At 46.1% G+C, this 15,174-nt stretch overlaps 2 long non-coding RNA genes across 2 annotated transcripts; both read left to right on the forward strand.

Moving 5' to 3' along the window:
• The first annotated feature begins 395 nt into the window (after positions 1-395).
• LOC142070258 (uncharacterized) lies at positions 396-1,573 on the forward strand. The gene is made up of 3 exons (XR_012666233.1): positions 396-481; positions 899-978; positions 1,467-1,573. It is a non-coding gene; the product is annotated as an uncharacterized LOC142070258 (long non-coding RNA).
• Positions 1,574-1,798: 225 nt separating this feature from the next.
• On the forward strand, positions 1,799-6,630 carry LOC142070256 (uncharacterized). Its single transcript, XR_012666231.1, has 3 exons — positions 1,799-1,890; positions 2,768-2,872; positions 6,512-6,630. It is a non-coding gene; the product is annotated as an uncharacterized LOC142070256 (long non-coding RNA).
• The last annotated feature ends 8,544 nt before the right edge of the window (positions 6,631-15,174 follow it).

Below are 15,174 nucleotides of genomic sequence, written 5' to 3' on the forward strand. Positions count from 1 at the left end.
TTTCAGGTGCTGGGCATCGCTCTTACAAACAAGGTAAATTCTAAATAATCTGCCCTCGGCTCTTGCCTTTTCTATCCACAAGTTGCTTGTTTAAATTGCACAGAGCTTGATTTCCTTGCTGCATCAAGCAGGAGTCCTGGCTGCTCTGGTGTAAGTGGCCCTGGATTTCTTTCATGAACCTGGGTTTTCTCTTCTTCTGAGGTGGGTGCAGATCCAGGGTTCTCTGCCTTCTGGGGTCTGTGGACACCTCTCTCCTCTCCTGTGGCTAGATTTAATTCCTGATCTTTATCTTCTGGACTCTGGTTCTTCTCTCCGTTTCTCATCCACATCCTCTTGTTTCTCCTTCTGGATTATGTAGGACATGCACCTAAAATTAACCCTCATCCAGGTTGTCACGGAGATTAGCTGTGCCATTTTGGAGACCAGAGACTCCCAGGAGTACGAATTCTCTTACAAACTGGAGCTCCTTGGCTACATGCTGGTGAGTGATGAGGAGCTTTGAGGACTGAAGTACAAAGGAGTTTGTTGTAATGTCATCAGACTGGGTTTCCAGGTAGATGTTGTTTTATCCATTGGCTGTGACTGTACCACTGCAGTCTCATGAGCTACCTGCACGGCACCCAGATGCTGCTGGGTCCACTCTGAGCTTGGCAGGGATGCCGACCTATTGTGGGCTGTAAGTGGCAGGAATGGCTTGTGTCTGGGGAGTTATCTTTCTGTCCTCCGTATAGCCTGCAGATGGCCCTACGGTCCATTTCTGAGGCAGAGAGCCTGCCGAGCACGGTGTCTGTTTATTACAGGTCTGGCATATGGCCCTGTTTCAGGGTGTGAGAGGACAGCCTCTCTGCCTTTCAAATCCATTTCCCATTTTTTTAATTTCCCTATTCGTGCATTTCAGGACTTCATTAAAAAGGAACCACTGGATTCCCTGGCATCTCCAGTTCGCTACAAGGCAATTCTTGCCATTAGACATCTGAGGTAGGCTATTTTCTGCCATATTTCCTGGCACTGTGACGTCGTCTTTGTTAGTTCATGAGTGCCAGGTTGGGAGCAGTTTGATGCCTGCCGGGTTTGGCTCACATGCTGCTCACCTGCAGAACTTTAGTTCTTGAGGGTTTGAATGTGTCCATTTGGAGGTTTGTGCTTGAAAGACACAAACTTGGAGGTTGTGGGGCATGCAGTCCAATGCAGGAGAGTTCAGATGGGGAGGGAGGTGTCTGGCTTGCTGGCAGGGGGAAGGAAGCTAGTGGGTTTCTCTAAAAAGGGGACTTGAAGCTTTAGCTTTACTTCTCAATGAGCCAATACTTAATAGAGGTGCAAAGAGGTGCTCAGCTGCAAAGTGAAGGGTTGTTTGCATTTGGGGTTTTAGATTGAGACAATCTCCAGTCATTGGACCCATTTCTTTTACTTGGAGGTGGTACTGAGTCTAATGCATGACTTTTCTCTCTCTCTCTTTCTTCTGCCAGCAAACTCAAACCATCTTTGACCTTGAAGGAAAACCGTGAGCTCCTTCATCAGTGTTTCAAAAGTTTGTTTCCCCTCCCTCCCCTGGAGAAGATGATGAAAGAGGAAGGTGAGACAGCAAAGGATGTTCTGCCTATACAGGTACGTGACAACAATTCTCCTCAGGCACCATCCACTGTATTTCTGCCCAGCAGGCACTGGGTGATGGCAGTCACACATGGCCTCCCTGGCAAGGTTATGGTTAGCTTTCCCCAGCCCCCAGTCGTCCCCTCCCCCCCCCCCCCCACAAATTATCTCTGCTGAGCCTCACTCCTTCTCTTCTGGTTTCAGTCACTGTACATAGAGTCCTTGGAAGCCCTTGGCAAGCTAATGAAGACTTTGCTGGAGGAAGAACCAACCGCACACTGGTTCCAGGAAATGTTTCAAGTGAGTAGACCATTGAACCATGGTGAAGATTGTTTGTTTGTTTGTTGTGTTACTGCAGGGAAGAGTCAGAGATTTAGGGGGTCAAGCTTCAGTTGTGGAGGAATTTTCCACAATGGAGTGAATTGTCGGGGGAAAAAGCACCAAATTCTTCCTGGGATAAGCAGGCATGTGCCCCGCTGAAATCCACAGAAGCTATGCCATTTTATGCCAGGGCTGGATTGGGACCAACTTCTTACAATGTAGTTGACGCTACTTGGACCGGCAAGAAAATCACCACTGCAGTAGCCAAATCCAAGAGAACCAGTTGAAACTGATCACTTCTTCAAAGAGGAATTCATTCATATTGAGTTAAGCCCTGTGTATGGAAACTCATCCAGAGGAGACTTCCTGTTCCTCAGACATGAACAGAATATCTTGAAGAGCTGAGGGGTGGGGAGTTTGATGCACCTTCAGTATAAAAATGAAGTTCTAAAAGGAGCTGGGCTTCGGGGGGGACTTCTCTGCTCTTTTTCAAATTAATAAAAAGAAACGCTCCTCTCTGTCATTTGGCCACTCAATGTGGGAGAAGTTGCCCAGGAAACAGAACACAGCAGCAGACATCAAACAGCATGCAATGTGGTAGACAGCTCCCATCAGACAGTCTACAGAAGACATCACGAACACAGGCCCAGGTTCATCTCTCATGTAACTCCTTTGTCTTCAATCACTCAGAGGTGAATCTGGTCCCTGGCACTTCCATTAGACATGTAATTCCTTCACTCCATGGAGGTCGGGTGCTTTGGAGAGGGATTTTAGTAACAATTAAACCTGTTTAAGAGGAACTTTTGGGAGGGATTTTCTGGTACTAACTCTGTCCATTCCCCTGCTCTGCCAACAGCTACTAGAGACATGGCTCCATTCAGAGAAGGAGTGGGAGAGAGAAAGGGCCTTGCAGGCCACCATCCAGCTGCTGACTGCCTATCAAGAGACAGTTCATAGCACAGTGAGTATAGCCTTCCTCTTCCTTCAGCTGACTTCCCTGCTTATATCCGATCTGACACTCAATGCAAATGCATGAAAAAAGCTTCCAGGGCAGCAGCTGGGATCTCAAAGTGACTAAGATCCCTCTGCTTCCATAAGAGAGAGGTTTACACAACAATGCTGTGACCACACTCCGGGCAGACTGCAAGAAGTAGAGGGCAGACGATCCCCCAAACTGATGGCTTATTCTAGAATTACATGCACCAAGTCAACAGCAAAAGAGCTTCCACCCTAGTTAACAAAATGCCAAACACGGTCCCCTTTTGGCATTCCAGACCTAGGCTCCCATCTAAACAGCCCAGTCTAATATAGTGAGGGGTTACTGAAAACCTCATTCACCATATGTGAGGTTCACCCATCATAAAGGACCAGATGCTTATCCCCAGGTCAAGGTGAATCTCAGGTCTTTCCCAAATAGCATGCTGCCAGCCAATCCTTAATAACGAAATTGAAGATTTCTTCTTAAAAGAAAGAAGAGAGTTACAAATGGTTAAAAGATCAATCTCCATACAAGTGACTGTCAATGTTCATAGTTCAGGATCACAACAGTGATGGAATAAACTGCTGGCTTGTACAAGTCTCTCTGGAATCATCCCAACAGATCAGAATCCAAAGGCAGCTTAGATGTAAAGACTGTTAGTTTTTCCATGCATTTTCCAGGTTCTTTCAAATGATGATTTGGAAGCTCTCTGTCCTATGGCTTACACTTTCCCTGTTCAAAGTTTCAGCAGACTAGAGATGACAGGATGAGGCCCGAGCCTTCTCTTTTCTAGCTATTCTAGCAGGCTGACAAGCCTACCTCACAAAAATGGTTCCAGCAGGACCTTCCCCCGAGAAAGACTAGGCAATGCAGATCGCCTCCTGTACTTTGCTTTGAAGCTAATCTTCTATTTCCTGTGCATACACAGTAAACTAGTTACTCATTCGCATAAGGTGATTAGCCGTTCTTCCATTATAACACAGAGAGTTAAGCTGAAGACAATGTAGAAATTATTAGTTTCCTGCAGTATCTTGCATCTTTGATTTTAAGGTTAACTGAACACCTTGCACACATAATGAAGACCTGAAAGGGAATGAGCATCGACAAGCTAATTTGGTTACATTGTGAAACTTCTAACCGCGTATAGATCAACAAAGACAAATAGACTTAGCATCTATTGTTCATTTTTGAATGAGTTGAGGATTGCTAGTCTAATCCATCTCTTTGAAATTCACGTGCAAGCGAACTGTCTTGATACAGTGGAAGTGCCTCTTGTTAAGTTATTATGGGTCATACACAGGTTGCCTGGTCTGCCAGTGTCACAAATGCATTCTTGGTTCTTATGCTCCCAGGGTGGTAAAGGAAAATTTCTATTTAACCAGCTAAGAACATAAAACATAAGAATGGCTAACCTGCCTCCCGCAAAAGAATGGTTCATCTGGCCCAGTATCCTGTCTTCTGACTGCATTGTGTGGAGATATGCTTCCTTTGGTTTGTTTTCAACCTGCTGCCTATTAATTTCATTGGGGGACCCCTTGGTCTTGTGTTAGGTGAAGGGCTAAATAACACTTCCTTATTGACTTTCTCTACACCAGTCATGATTTTTTAGACCTCTAGCATATTCCCTCTGAGTCGTCTCTTTTCCAAGCTGAAACGTCGCTCTTTTTTTAATCTCCCTTGGGTGAGAAGTTATCCCATAGGCCTAATTTTTGTTGCTCTTCTCCGTATTTCTTCCCATTCTAACACATCTTTTTTGAGATGAGATGACCAAAACTGCACGCAGTATTCAAGGTGTGGGGGTCCTGTAGATTCCTATCGTGGCATAATGATATTTGCTGTCTTCTTATCGATCCCTTTCCTAAGATTTCCTAACATCTTGTTAGCTTTTTTGACTGCATGTTGAGCGGATGCTTTCAGAGAACTATACACAATGACTCTGAGGTCTCTTTCTTGAGTGATAACAGCTAATTTAGACCCCATCCATTTCTATGTACAATTGGGATTATGTTTTCCAATGTGCATTACCCAGTACAGAACAGGAATCAGGGGCACCATGTTACCAGATGTGCCTGTTACTTTGGGGTAGGCTCATTGATTAGGGTTACTCTTCTTGGGGGGAGGGGGGGATCTGTAATTCTATTAATGTGCTGCTTATGTCACTTGTGTGTTCATATGGAGCTCTACTCCTTCCTTCTGCAAGTGCCCTCCCAATGGAGCTACCCTGCAGGACCTCGGTTCCCCAGGGCTGGGTTCCTCCAGCCCTAGAACTAGATGAACACGCACGCACGTACGCTCACACTAGCAGAGCAAGTCTGAGCGGACCAGGTCAACCAGCCCTCTCCAGCTGATCCTCTCATATGTCCCTGTACTCAATGGGCTGGGTTAAGCAGCACTTTCAGCTGCTCCCCTCTGATGTGCCCCAAGTTTAACACATCCCTATCCCACTTCCACATTACAATTGTACTGGTAGTAACCCACTTCATGAGCAAACCCCACAGTATTTTTGGGCACTTTAGCTTAGGTAAAAGAAGGGTTGCTGCAGAGTAAATGGGGGAAGCGGAAAATACAGAGTGAAATTTGGAGAGCGAGAGAGAGAGAGAGAGAGGGAGAGAGAAGCAACCAGCTGAACCATAAAAGTTATTTATTGAATAATAGTGATAACTACACAAGGAGGGCTAAACAAACATAATGGTTACATTTGAAAGGTTAATACCTGAGGAAGAAAAGAAAACGGAGGGGCGAGGGGGGGGGAATCTCATCCACTCCATGAGGCTTGAACTGGGTGGGGTTCCCAGGTAATGGTGGTAGCTCCGGGTCCTGAGTGCTGGAGACAGGCAGAGCCCCCAGCACAATCAGTCAGGAGATGGAATCCCAGTGGAACTGATGCAGAGTTTGGGTCTATACATCAGAACCCTTACTTGGGCATAGGTAGGGGGTTTTGTAGAGAAAATACAATGGTTCAAGGGAGAACACTAGATTTGTTTATGGGTAAACTAATGGGTTTTCAAGGGTTTTCTTTAGGCTAGACAATAGGAGCTGATCACTCTTGGCTATGGGTGGTGGTTTTTTCCGGGGAGCTCACAAGGCAACTAGGCTGCTTCAGTATTTTAGGATAATTAAGATTTATTACTAGAATTGGTCTGATAATTGCTGAGCTAGGTGTGTGCAGGCATAGGTTCATTAGCATCTGGAGCAGGGATTCGCATGATGCAATGCGTCCCTGCTTTTCTGGTCCCAGAGTTCAGTGCGGTTCTCTGTTCCTCATTCTTCATGCTAATTCCTATCCCATCTTTCATGCAGATGAGGCTAGGGGAGTTGTCTCTGTTCTTCATTCTGTATGCAAATGGAGATGTCTTAATCTTGTCACCCTTCTCAGGAGGGGTGTAGGTGTGTCTCCCAACACCCTTCATTGTTCTCTGCAAGCCTTTTCTCTGATGGGTTTTGGTTCAAACAGAGACTGGTAGGGGCGGGTGGTGTCTTTCATGAGTCAGACAGGCTAGATACTGTGCCCTGGTTCCCCAAAAAACACAGAGCTGACTGGTCTGAACAATAAGGATGGCAAGTGAAGTCTAGTCCAACTGGAGACCATTCATTCTTCGTTCTTTGTTCTTTTTTCATTAGACTCAGGGAACTTTTGATCACTTTGGATCTCTGATTGGACTAATAGCACCATACAGCTGTGATTCGCTGGCCACGTCCCGTCAGTGGGTGGTTGACTGTATCAGCTGCCTTCTCTGTATACAAGGTGAGGAGACCATTAGCAGGTATAAGGAATTCTTCACCTTCTTTCACTGTTGTAATGTCCATTTGTCTGCCTATCTAGTTCTTTCTGTCCTGTCTGTTGTTGCTTAGATAACAGAATGGTGGGCATCTTGTAAATACCTCATTAGAAGAGAAGATTCTCATGTATAAAGAGCCTAGCACACTTTTGGGAACTGTACAACTAATAAATGGTCCGCATACAGGTAGATAAGGGCTAAATTCCTTAGGGCTTGTCTACACAGGGACAGTAAGGAAAGTTAATCCAAATGAACTAAAGGTGTACATTTCAAGTGCATGAGGTAAATGGCATTAAACACATGTGTGGATGCTCTGATTCTGAATTAAAATGGGCCTTATTAATTGCAGTGAATTCCATGAATGAAACTAACCTGAATGAAGGCCACTTTAATTCTAAATCAGTGTGTCCCCATAGGTGTTGAATGGAGTATAACTAATGCATTTTGAAAATGAATGGGGATTAGCTTTCTTGAATATCTCCATGGAGACAAGCCCTTGGTACTAAACATTTTCATTCTCTTTACCCTGCCACTGGCTGGACTGGAGGGGTTTCCTGGGATAATTCTGTAAACAAACAGTTCTTCCAGCAGCCCTCTGCCATGAGCATTCCGAGCGACTGGAGTAAGTAGAGGCCATTTTTCCCCTTTGTGAAAGAGTAGGATATTCTTTTCACCTAATGGTTAGATGTTAAGGGATAGAGCTTGGTTATCGTTTAAGGCCATTTCCAATGAGGGTGACCAGACAGCAAATGTGAAACCTCGGGACAGAGGGTGGGGGGTAAGAGGAGTCTATCGAAGAAAAAGACCCCAAAATGGGGACTGTCCCTATAAAATCGGGACCCCTGGTCATCCTATTTCCAATGATTCTTAATCAGTCCTAAAAACAGTGTTAGTGATTCAGAAACAGAATAAGGGACTCCAACCTTTGAATGTACAACATAGTAATCCCAGCATTGTTTAGAAGTGACTGATGATGAGCCTGGGTTTCTTGCCAAAGTTTTTTGTCTATCCCCGTCTCTTTTACAAGGAGAGTTTGGTGGAGGGATTCACCTCTAAACTGGAACCTCTGATCTACCTGCATGAGTTGTACTTGAATAGGAGCTTAGATGTAAATAGTGAGAGCAGAGAGACTACTGAAACCAGACACACACACAAAGCTGCTCCAAGCTGAATACAGTGCTTGTTCAATCCTGGATCATTCACAATAACATACCACTACTGTTAACGTTCAGACATTTTAGGGTGTAATCCCGACTCCATTCCAGTCAACAGGAGTTTTGCCATTGACTTGAGTGGGGCCAAGATTTTACACTATGCTGATGACAACATAGCACATGGATCCTCCCGTATGAAGATCCATGCAGTAGGGGTTCAGTTTCCTTAATCGTTACAGTACTTTTTCTCCTTTTCTCCACTCCAGGCCAGTCCATAAACCTGGGCTCAGCAGAGGAGGAGCTGAGATGTCTCCGTGAAGGACTAACAGCTCCAGACCCCGAGGCTCTGTTTCAGGCATCTTCCAAAATGGCCAGGGTAACTGACTCAAAAAGCTTGTGCGGATGTGCGAGTGACCGGGCACCGTTCATTTGACATTTGCTCTTTCATGATGCCTTTCTGTACTCGGAGGGAGCTGTGGGAGCGGGGTGTTGGCTGCTAGTAACCAGGAAGATGCTTTTCATAGATGTGTGCTCTGAATGCCACGTAAAAACCAGATTCCAAAGAACGTTGCACGCCCATGAAAATGCGCACGCGGATGCACACGCATGTACCTATCCAGCAGGGCCGGCTCTTGCTTTCTCACTGATCCAGAGCAGTGAAGCACAAAAAATAATGAAATAAAAGAGCCCCCATGCCGCCCTAAGATTGGCCGGAACACCGCCCCTTGCAATCTGCCGCCCCAAGCACGAGCTTCCTCGGCGGGTGCCTGGAGCCGGCCCTGCCATCCAGCCACCCAGGAGAAAAACTGTGTTAGTGGAACATCAAGCTGAGAAACCACCCAGGATTCATTCCGTCACCTTGTGGGTTTGCCTTCGCCGATATTTGTGTGCATGCCTCTCTTGACTGACTTCTATATGCTGTAAAAAGATGCAGTGTATGTAAGAGACTACAAAGGGAAACTTACCTCCTGCCTATCCGGTACAATGTTGTGCTAACTATGCAACAGAGTCTTTGCCTCTAACCTGATATCATTAGTGTAGAAGACAAAAATGTAGTCTTTAGACTAGAGAGAGAATTGTAATCCCAAATGGCGAGCTAGACAGGAAGCTAATTCACCATTTGCTGATGCAGGTATATCTTTTTTTCCATTTTTAAAAGTGCTGGAGCCAAACATCATTGCGGTCTCTCCTGTTTTTGATTTGTTCCCAGGTTGTTAGTGAGTACTTTCCCTCCAAACAGGCCACAGACTTTATTGCGGCCACATTGGGTGGTCTGCTGTCTGCTAGCCTGTGCCACGGCAGCTGGACTGTGGATGAAGATCATCCTGAAGGAATGTGGAGATGCCATGCTGGACAAGGTAAAACTGGGAACTGGAGAGCTTTTCTGCCTAAACTCTAGGCTTTTTGATCTTTGCCCTCATGTGTAAGGAAGAAAAGTCTTGCTGTTTCTCCCCCTCGGACATAGAGTCGATTCCATCTCTGTTCCTACCCTAAGATAGGCAATGGCAGAATCAATAGCAGTAGACCGAGATAATCCAAGGGAAAAGGAAGATGGTTGGTTCTTTATTGGTCTAGCTTGTTGCCACAGTATTCAGCCAAGAAAGGCTGAGAAAACAGACTCTGGGGAAAAGACAAGAAGACAGAATGACTGGCACTTGGAGGCCTCCAGGTCTTAGGAGGCCGATGGCTAAGGGCTACATGGATTAAGAAGAGCACTGGGCTATTGCCAGCCTCTTGCCAGGTTTCTGAGCCTGGCCTCCAGCCCAAGCAGGGACAGCTCCACTTTTAGCCCCATCGTGCAAGCCCCACAGGCCCAGGTTGACCTGAGCTCTGACACTCACTGCTGTGGGGTTTTTTTGCTGTGTAGACCTACCCTTTAAGAAGAGAAAGAAGGAGGGAGAAAACTCTAGTGTCTTTGGGATCCACTATTTATATGCCTTATTCTGGAGCCCAGTACATCAGGGCTAGATGAAAGGAGCACTCCACAAATCTTCTAACAAGGCTGGTGAAAGGCCTCAGGACAGGGAACCCTCGCAGCAGAATTGCCATGTTTGCACAGTGTTTTGAAGATGTGAAGGGCTAGGAAGGAATATGAGAGGTAGTCACCTGTTCAGAGTCCCAGGCATTTACACACTGTCTTTAAAGCACTTGCATATTTTGTGCTTGTGGTTGTTGATGAGCTCTGCATTCTTCGAGGCAAATGGTCAGATTTGGCTGCTTAAATCACACCTGTAAAATCTGGGCAAGCAAAGCTGCCTTTTGTGCATGTGAACTGGTTTATGTAATGCATAGCTGGGCACCACCACATTAAATTACCTGGTATGTCTATGTGTGTGTCAGTGTTAATTTTTACAGCCGTGTGTGGGCACTTTGTGTGGGCTCAAGTTACGCAGACGTATTTGAACATTTGCTTCTTGAAGTGAGGCATTTCTAAAAAAGCAGCAAATGGCTAAATAAAGGTTTTGATTCTGTAGAGTGAATGGAGAGAAAGAAAAAGGGACATTTCTTTCTGGTTTTGTTCCTTCCAGGTGCCAGATATCCTGGCTATACTATATCGCCACATGCCTACTATCCAGGAGGGCAGCTTGAGGCAGTTCCTGGTGGAGGCAGTGTCCATTCTAGCTCACCATCACCAAGAGGCAGTGGTCTCCAGCCTCCTCAGCAAACGTCTGCCGATGGACAGGTATATACCGCTACCTATTGCATTCATCTTGGTAAAACATGGATCCCACAGCTTTACTAGGAGATGTAGGGCTTCATTTAAGCCGCAAACAGTTTGGGATCATTCCTAAGGGTTAATAGCCTGGCTCTTTCTGCAGGAAGGTCCAAGAACATGTTAAGGTGGGGTGCGGAGAGAAATTAAGTGTCATTCTGTTTCCATTCATGAATAGCTGCTTTGACATCCTAAAGATCTATCTTTACTGGTATAACTGGAGTGTATTGTTGGAAACATCTACCTCTCTAGACGCCTGAATTGAGCTCACTCTGGAAATGAGCAGTGGCTGTTGGTTTCCTGGTAGCATGACAGCTTCAGGTGCAAATCCCTGGCTGATTGCAAAGACTAGGGCCAATATTATCATCAGACCTCTGCTTGGTATCAGTTAGGGTGTGGCTGCTTGAGCAGAGTTGCCATCCTTGGTACTTAAAAGTGGACTGGAAGCAGATCCATCATTTCATTTCAAGATCCCTAACTGAGGTATCAGTTATCAGTGCTGGAATCTAAGACCATAAGAACAGCCATACTGGGTCAGACCAAAAGGCCATCTAGCCCAGTCGTCTGTCTTGCGACCGTGACCAGTGCCACATGCCCCAGAGGAAATGAACACAACAGGTCATTGTCAAGTGATCCATCCCCTGTTGCCCAGTCCCAGCTTCTGGCAAACAGAGGGTAGGGACGCCATTTGTGAAGGGGACCTAGGATGGCCATGAACATTCGTTCTCATAGTTGTATGTCCATCTAGTAGGAATCTGGCTTTTCTTTCATCCACTTGCCTTCCAAACCCTAGATCTTTGGGAGCCACATGCTCATGATTCCATATTGACTGGGAAGTGGAGAAAACAGGAAGTGAGGTTGGCGCTCTGTGTCCTGTCCTTCTGAAGTCTAGTATTAATGGTTAGGCTGCAGGAGGACTAGGTCACTTAACTTAGTTCTGTAACTGGAAACTCAATATTTAAACATGAGGAGCATTAAAGGAGGACAGGACTCCTAACTCTCTCATCATAGGCAAGGAGAACATTTGGTCTTTGCTAAAATATGACACATTCAGGGTGAGCCACAAAAGTGTCTAGGGCTCACCTATAACTTCTGTTAAACTGCAGTGACACCGCTGAGCAGTGGAGATCTCTGGGGGGAGACCCCTTGCTTGCCACGCAAGTCCTACGAGCCCTAATAGAGAAGATAAAGACTCCAACAAGAACAGAAGGCAGCATCACCTCAGAGACCGAAATGGACAGGCATTTGGCAGCTGCTGAACCTCTCTTAGTAAGTTAGATGGCAGACACGTCTTTCAGGCTTTCCTGTGCCCTGCGATAATCCTGCTGATGGAAAGCTGGAAGTGTGGTATAATATTGCTGTGTGGGCACTTCTCCTCTGATGGACTGTTTCCCTGAGTCCAGCTCTGCTGCCTGTGGAACAAATACGGCAGCTTTAGATACGTTACTGATTTACTTAATGCTATCTGGCCATTAGAAAGTCTTTGGAGCAGGTTTCTTTGCAAATCTTCCTTTGGACTCACAGCATGCCTTGGGAGGTCATACACATTTGTACAGATGTGGGAAAGTGAGCCACGAGTTAAGCAAGTTGCTCGTTGTCATTCAAGTTACTGGCAGAAGGGAGAATTTCATACAGCAGATATCAGACGGGGAGAGAGGGTGTGATGGTGTTGGGAAGAGATCTCCTTTTTTACCATGCTCTCCTTTCAGGCAACATGTGCCATCTTTGAGGTGGTGTCAGCCCTGCAGTCGAGCAAAGCTGCGCGGGAACTGCTCCCAGAGTTGTTTCCTCTTCTCCTGCAGCAGGTCAGCCAAACCCTCGGACAAAAGCTGCCTTTGCCAACGAGAAGCAGCCCGAGAGAAATCCGAAAAGGGCTACAACTTCCTGAGGGCAACCCTTGCCGGTAATTAGAAGGAAGGGAGAGAAACCAAGAGAATTCCAGTAGAGTTGTGTGACGCTCCCGAGGAGTTCCCAGGGTTATGAGGCACCTTACCACCACGTGCCCTTCGAGTGAGGAAGTCTTGTCTGTGCCTGCTGTGGGTCAGTTCCCTGAAACGACCAGGCTCTGGCAAAACAAACCCTGCCACCCAGGCCTCCTCAGACCTCAGTCTCTTTGTACAGGTTAATGACAGGCACACACCCACCCCCGAGTCCTCTGACCATTCCGTATGGTGTCCAGCCCTTTATCCACTGAACTCCCACAGAATTGTCAGGCCTGCAGTTCCCAATGGAACAGTACACACCCGTTTATTACTTCTACTTTAGACTCTGTACTCGATACTTAGACTCTGTACTGCAAAACACACAGCACTTAGATATATTTCTAGTGAAAACAAGAAGGGAGATTATCAAAGAACAGAGATTCCAGTGACCATCAGTAAGAATGCAAGCAAAAAATGGTTACATTTCAAATGAAATCATAACCTGCTCCTAGAAACTAAACTTAACCAACAGGTTAACCTCCTGTCTAAAGATGTTTCTCACCCAAAGTTCTCAACCAAGCCTGATTGCGACCCCTCTTTCATGAAGCAAACTCGCGGTCCATCTACTTCCTAAGTGAAAGATGTCCTCCAAATAGACTAGAGCAAACCTTTGATGTGTACCTCAAAATTGGGTCCCCACCCCCTGTCTACTTCCTGCTACTTTTCTTTCTTTAAAGTTCTCACAGTCCTTCTCAACTGAATGTACATTAAGCATGTAGGGTTCACATGTAAACAAACAGATGGATAAACATTTCTTGCCTGAAAGAAAACCATTTTGTCACCTTTCCTGGTGACTAGTCCCGAGACACAGATCCTAAGAATGTAATTTTCAATGCATATCCATGACTCTTTACACAGCATCTGTACATGCGTTTCACAATGATATTGGTGACATGGGCTTTTATTTGAGACTCATGGGGCAATCTTTTAGTGAACTAGAATGTACGTACCAGGTCCCTCGGCACCCACTCTGTGCCCCTCGCCAGTTAACACTAAGATTCCTGAGTCCTCAGTTGACTTCAGCTCTGGTAGCACATTAATGTACATTTCCCACCAATCTCACAACATGATTAGTTTCTCTTCTTGTTGTGTTTCTTTATTCCATGCCAACAAGGTGCTCAAATTACAGACTTCATGGTTTTATAATGTCTCTGAATTTTCCTAGGAAACCAGGGTCTCAGCTCTGTTCACGGATGGGCAGCAGGTATCAAATAAACATAAGGAAGTACTACTTCACACAACACACGGTCAACCTGTGGAACTCATTGCCAAGGGATGTTGTGAAGGCCAAAAGTATAACTGGGCTTTTTTAAAAAAAAGAATTAGATAAGTTCATGGAGAACAGGTCCATCAATGGCTATTAGGCAAGATGGTCAGGGATGCAACCCCAAGCTCTGGGTGTCCCTAGGCCTCTGACCGCCAGAAACTGAGACTGGACAACAGGGATTGGATCATTTCATGATTGCCCTGTTCTGTTCATTCCTGCTGAAGAAGCTGGCATTGACCACTGTTGGAAGAGAGTGTACTGGACTAGATGGACCATTGGACTGGCCCAGTAAGGCTGATCTTAGGTAGTGGCCACAGTGGGTCAGGTTTTCAAGATGGGTGCCTCAGTTTTGTCCACAAAACTTGAATTTGTTCAGATGGATGGGTACCTAGCTGTGTGATTGCAGGCGCTGCAGACACTAGTATATATTCTGCTCATGCTGTTGGCCCATGTGCAGGCCCATTTTAGGTACCTATATGTGACGGGGTGGTAGGCTGTGCCCCAGCCTCTTCCATGGACACAGACTGCTCCGAGTCCCTCCAAAGTGTTCTAGGAATGCCTGCTCCTGAGATCCTGGTGGTAAGGGCTCTGATGACTGTTTGACCCCAACGGATGATCTTAAGTCACCTTTACGCTTGACCTTTGTTTTCTTTCTCCTCCCTCTTGTCTATACTTTCGTGTCTAGGTTTCTCCAGCCCCTTTACATATATTTCCTCTTTACCTGGCCCTTCAGGTTTTATTTCCACCCTCCTGGGCCTCCATACCTGCCTTGGTGTCCCTGTTGGAAAGGGATTCCAGTCCATGCCCAGTAGAAGGCAGTGGGGCAATCCATCCACTACCGCTACATGTTTCTGCCTAAACTTCCCCTTAATATTCAGGGTCCTTAAAATTGGGCAGAATTTATTGTCCCCATGGACACTGGGCAGAATTTATTGTCCCCATGGACCTGGTATTCAGTTTTGATCCTACCTCTGGGAAGTATCCAGTGGGGTTTCACTAACTCCTGCCTGATTAGCAAACAGGATGAAGCTGTGTCCATTAGTCCCTTTGGTGGCTCCTCCCTACCCAGACCGATACGGTAGGTACTTTCTTTTTTCTTTCCTGCCTGGGAGTCTTGTCCCAACCACAAAACTGGGCAAACCCACAGTCCATTTTAGGACAGTCTCTTTTTAGATGTCCTTCACGTCCATGTCGGAAGCACACTGTAGGCCAAGCTCCCACTACAGTTCCTTGAGGCTCCTCCCTCTTCTTCTTGCTGCCCTTCCCAGCTGTAGGCACTCTGGTCCTTCTCAGATCTAGTCCCTTAAACCACTGACTCACTCTGGGAATGTCCGCCTCTGTAAATTCCTCTCACTTTAACTGTGGGGTCCAGATGAACTGGCTGGCGCC

This window comes from Caretta caretta, chromosome 28 (genome assembly GCF_965140235.1).
Source record: "Caretta caretta isolate rCarCar2 chromosome 28, rCarCar1.hap1, whole genome shotgun sequence".
Classification (NCBI taxonomy): domain Eukaryota; kingdom Metazoa; phylum Chordata; order Testudines; family Cheloniidae; genus Caretta; species Caretta caretta.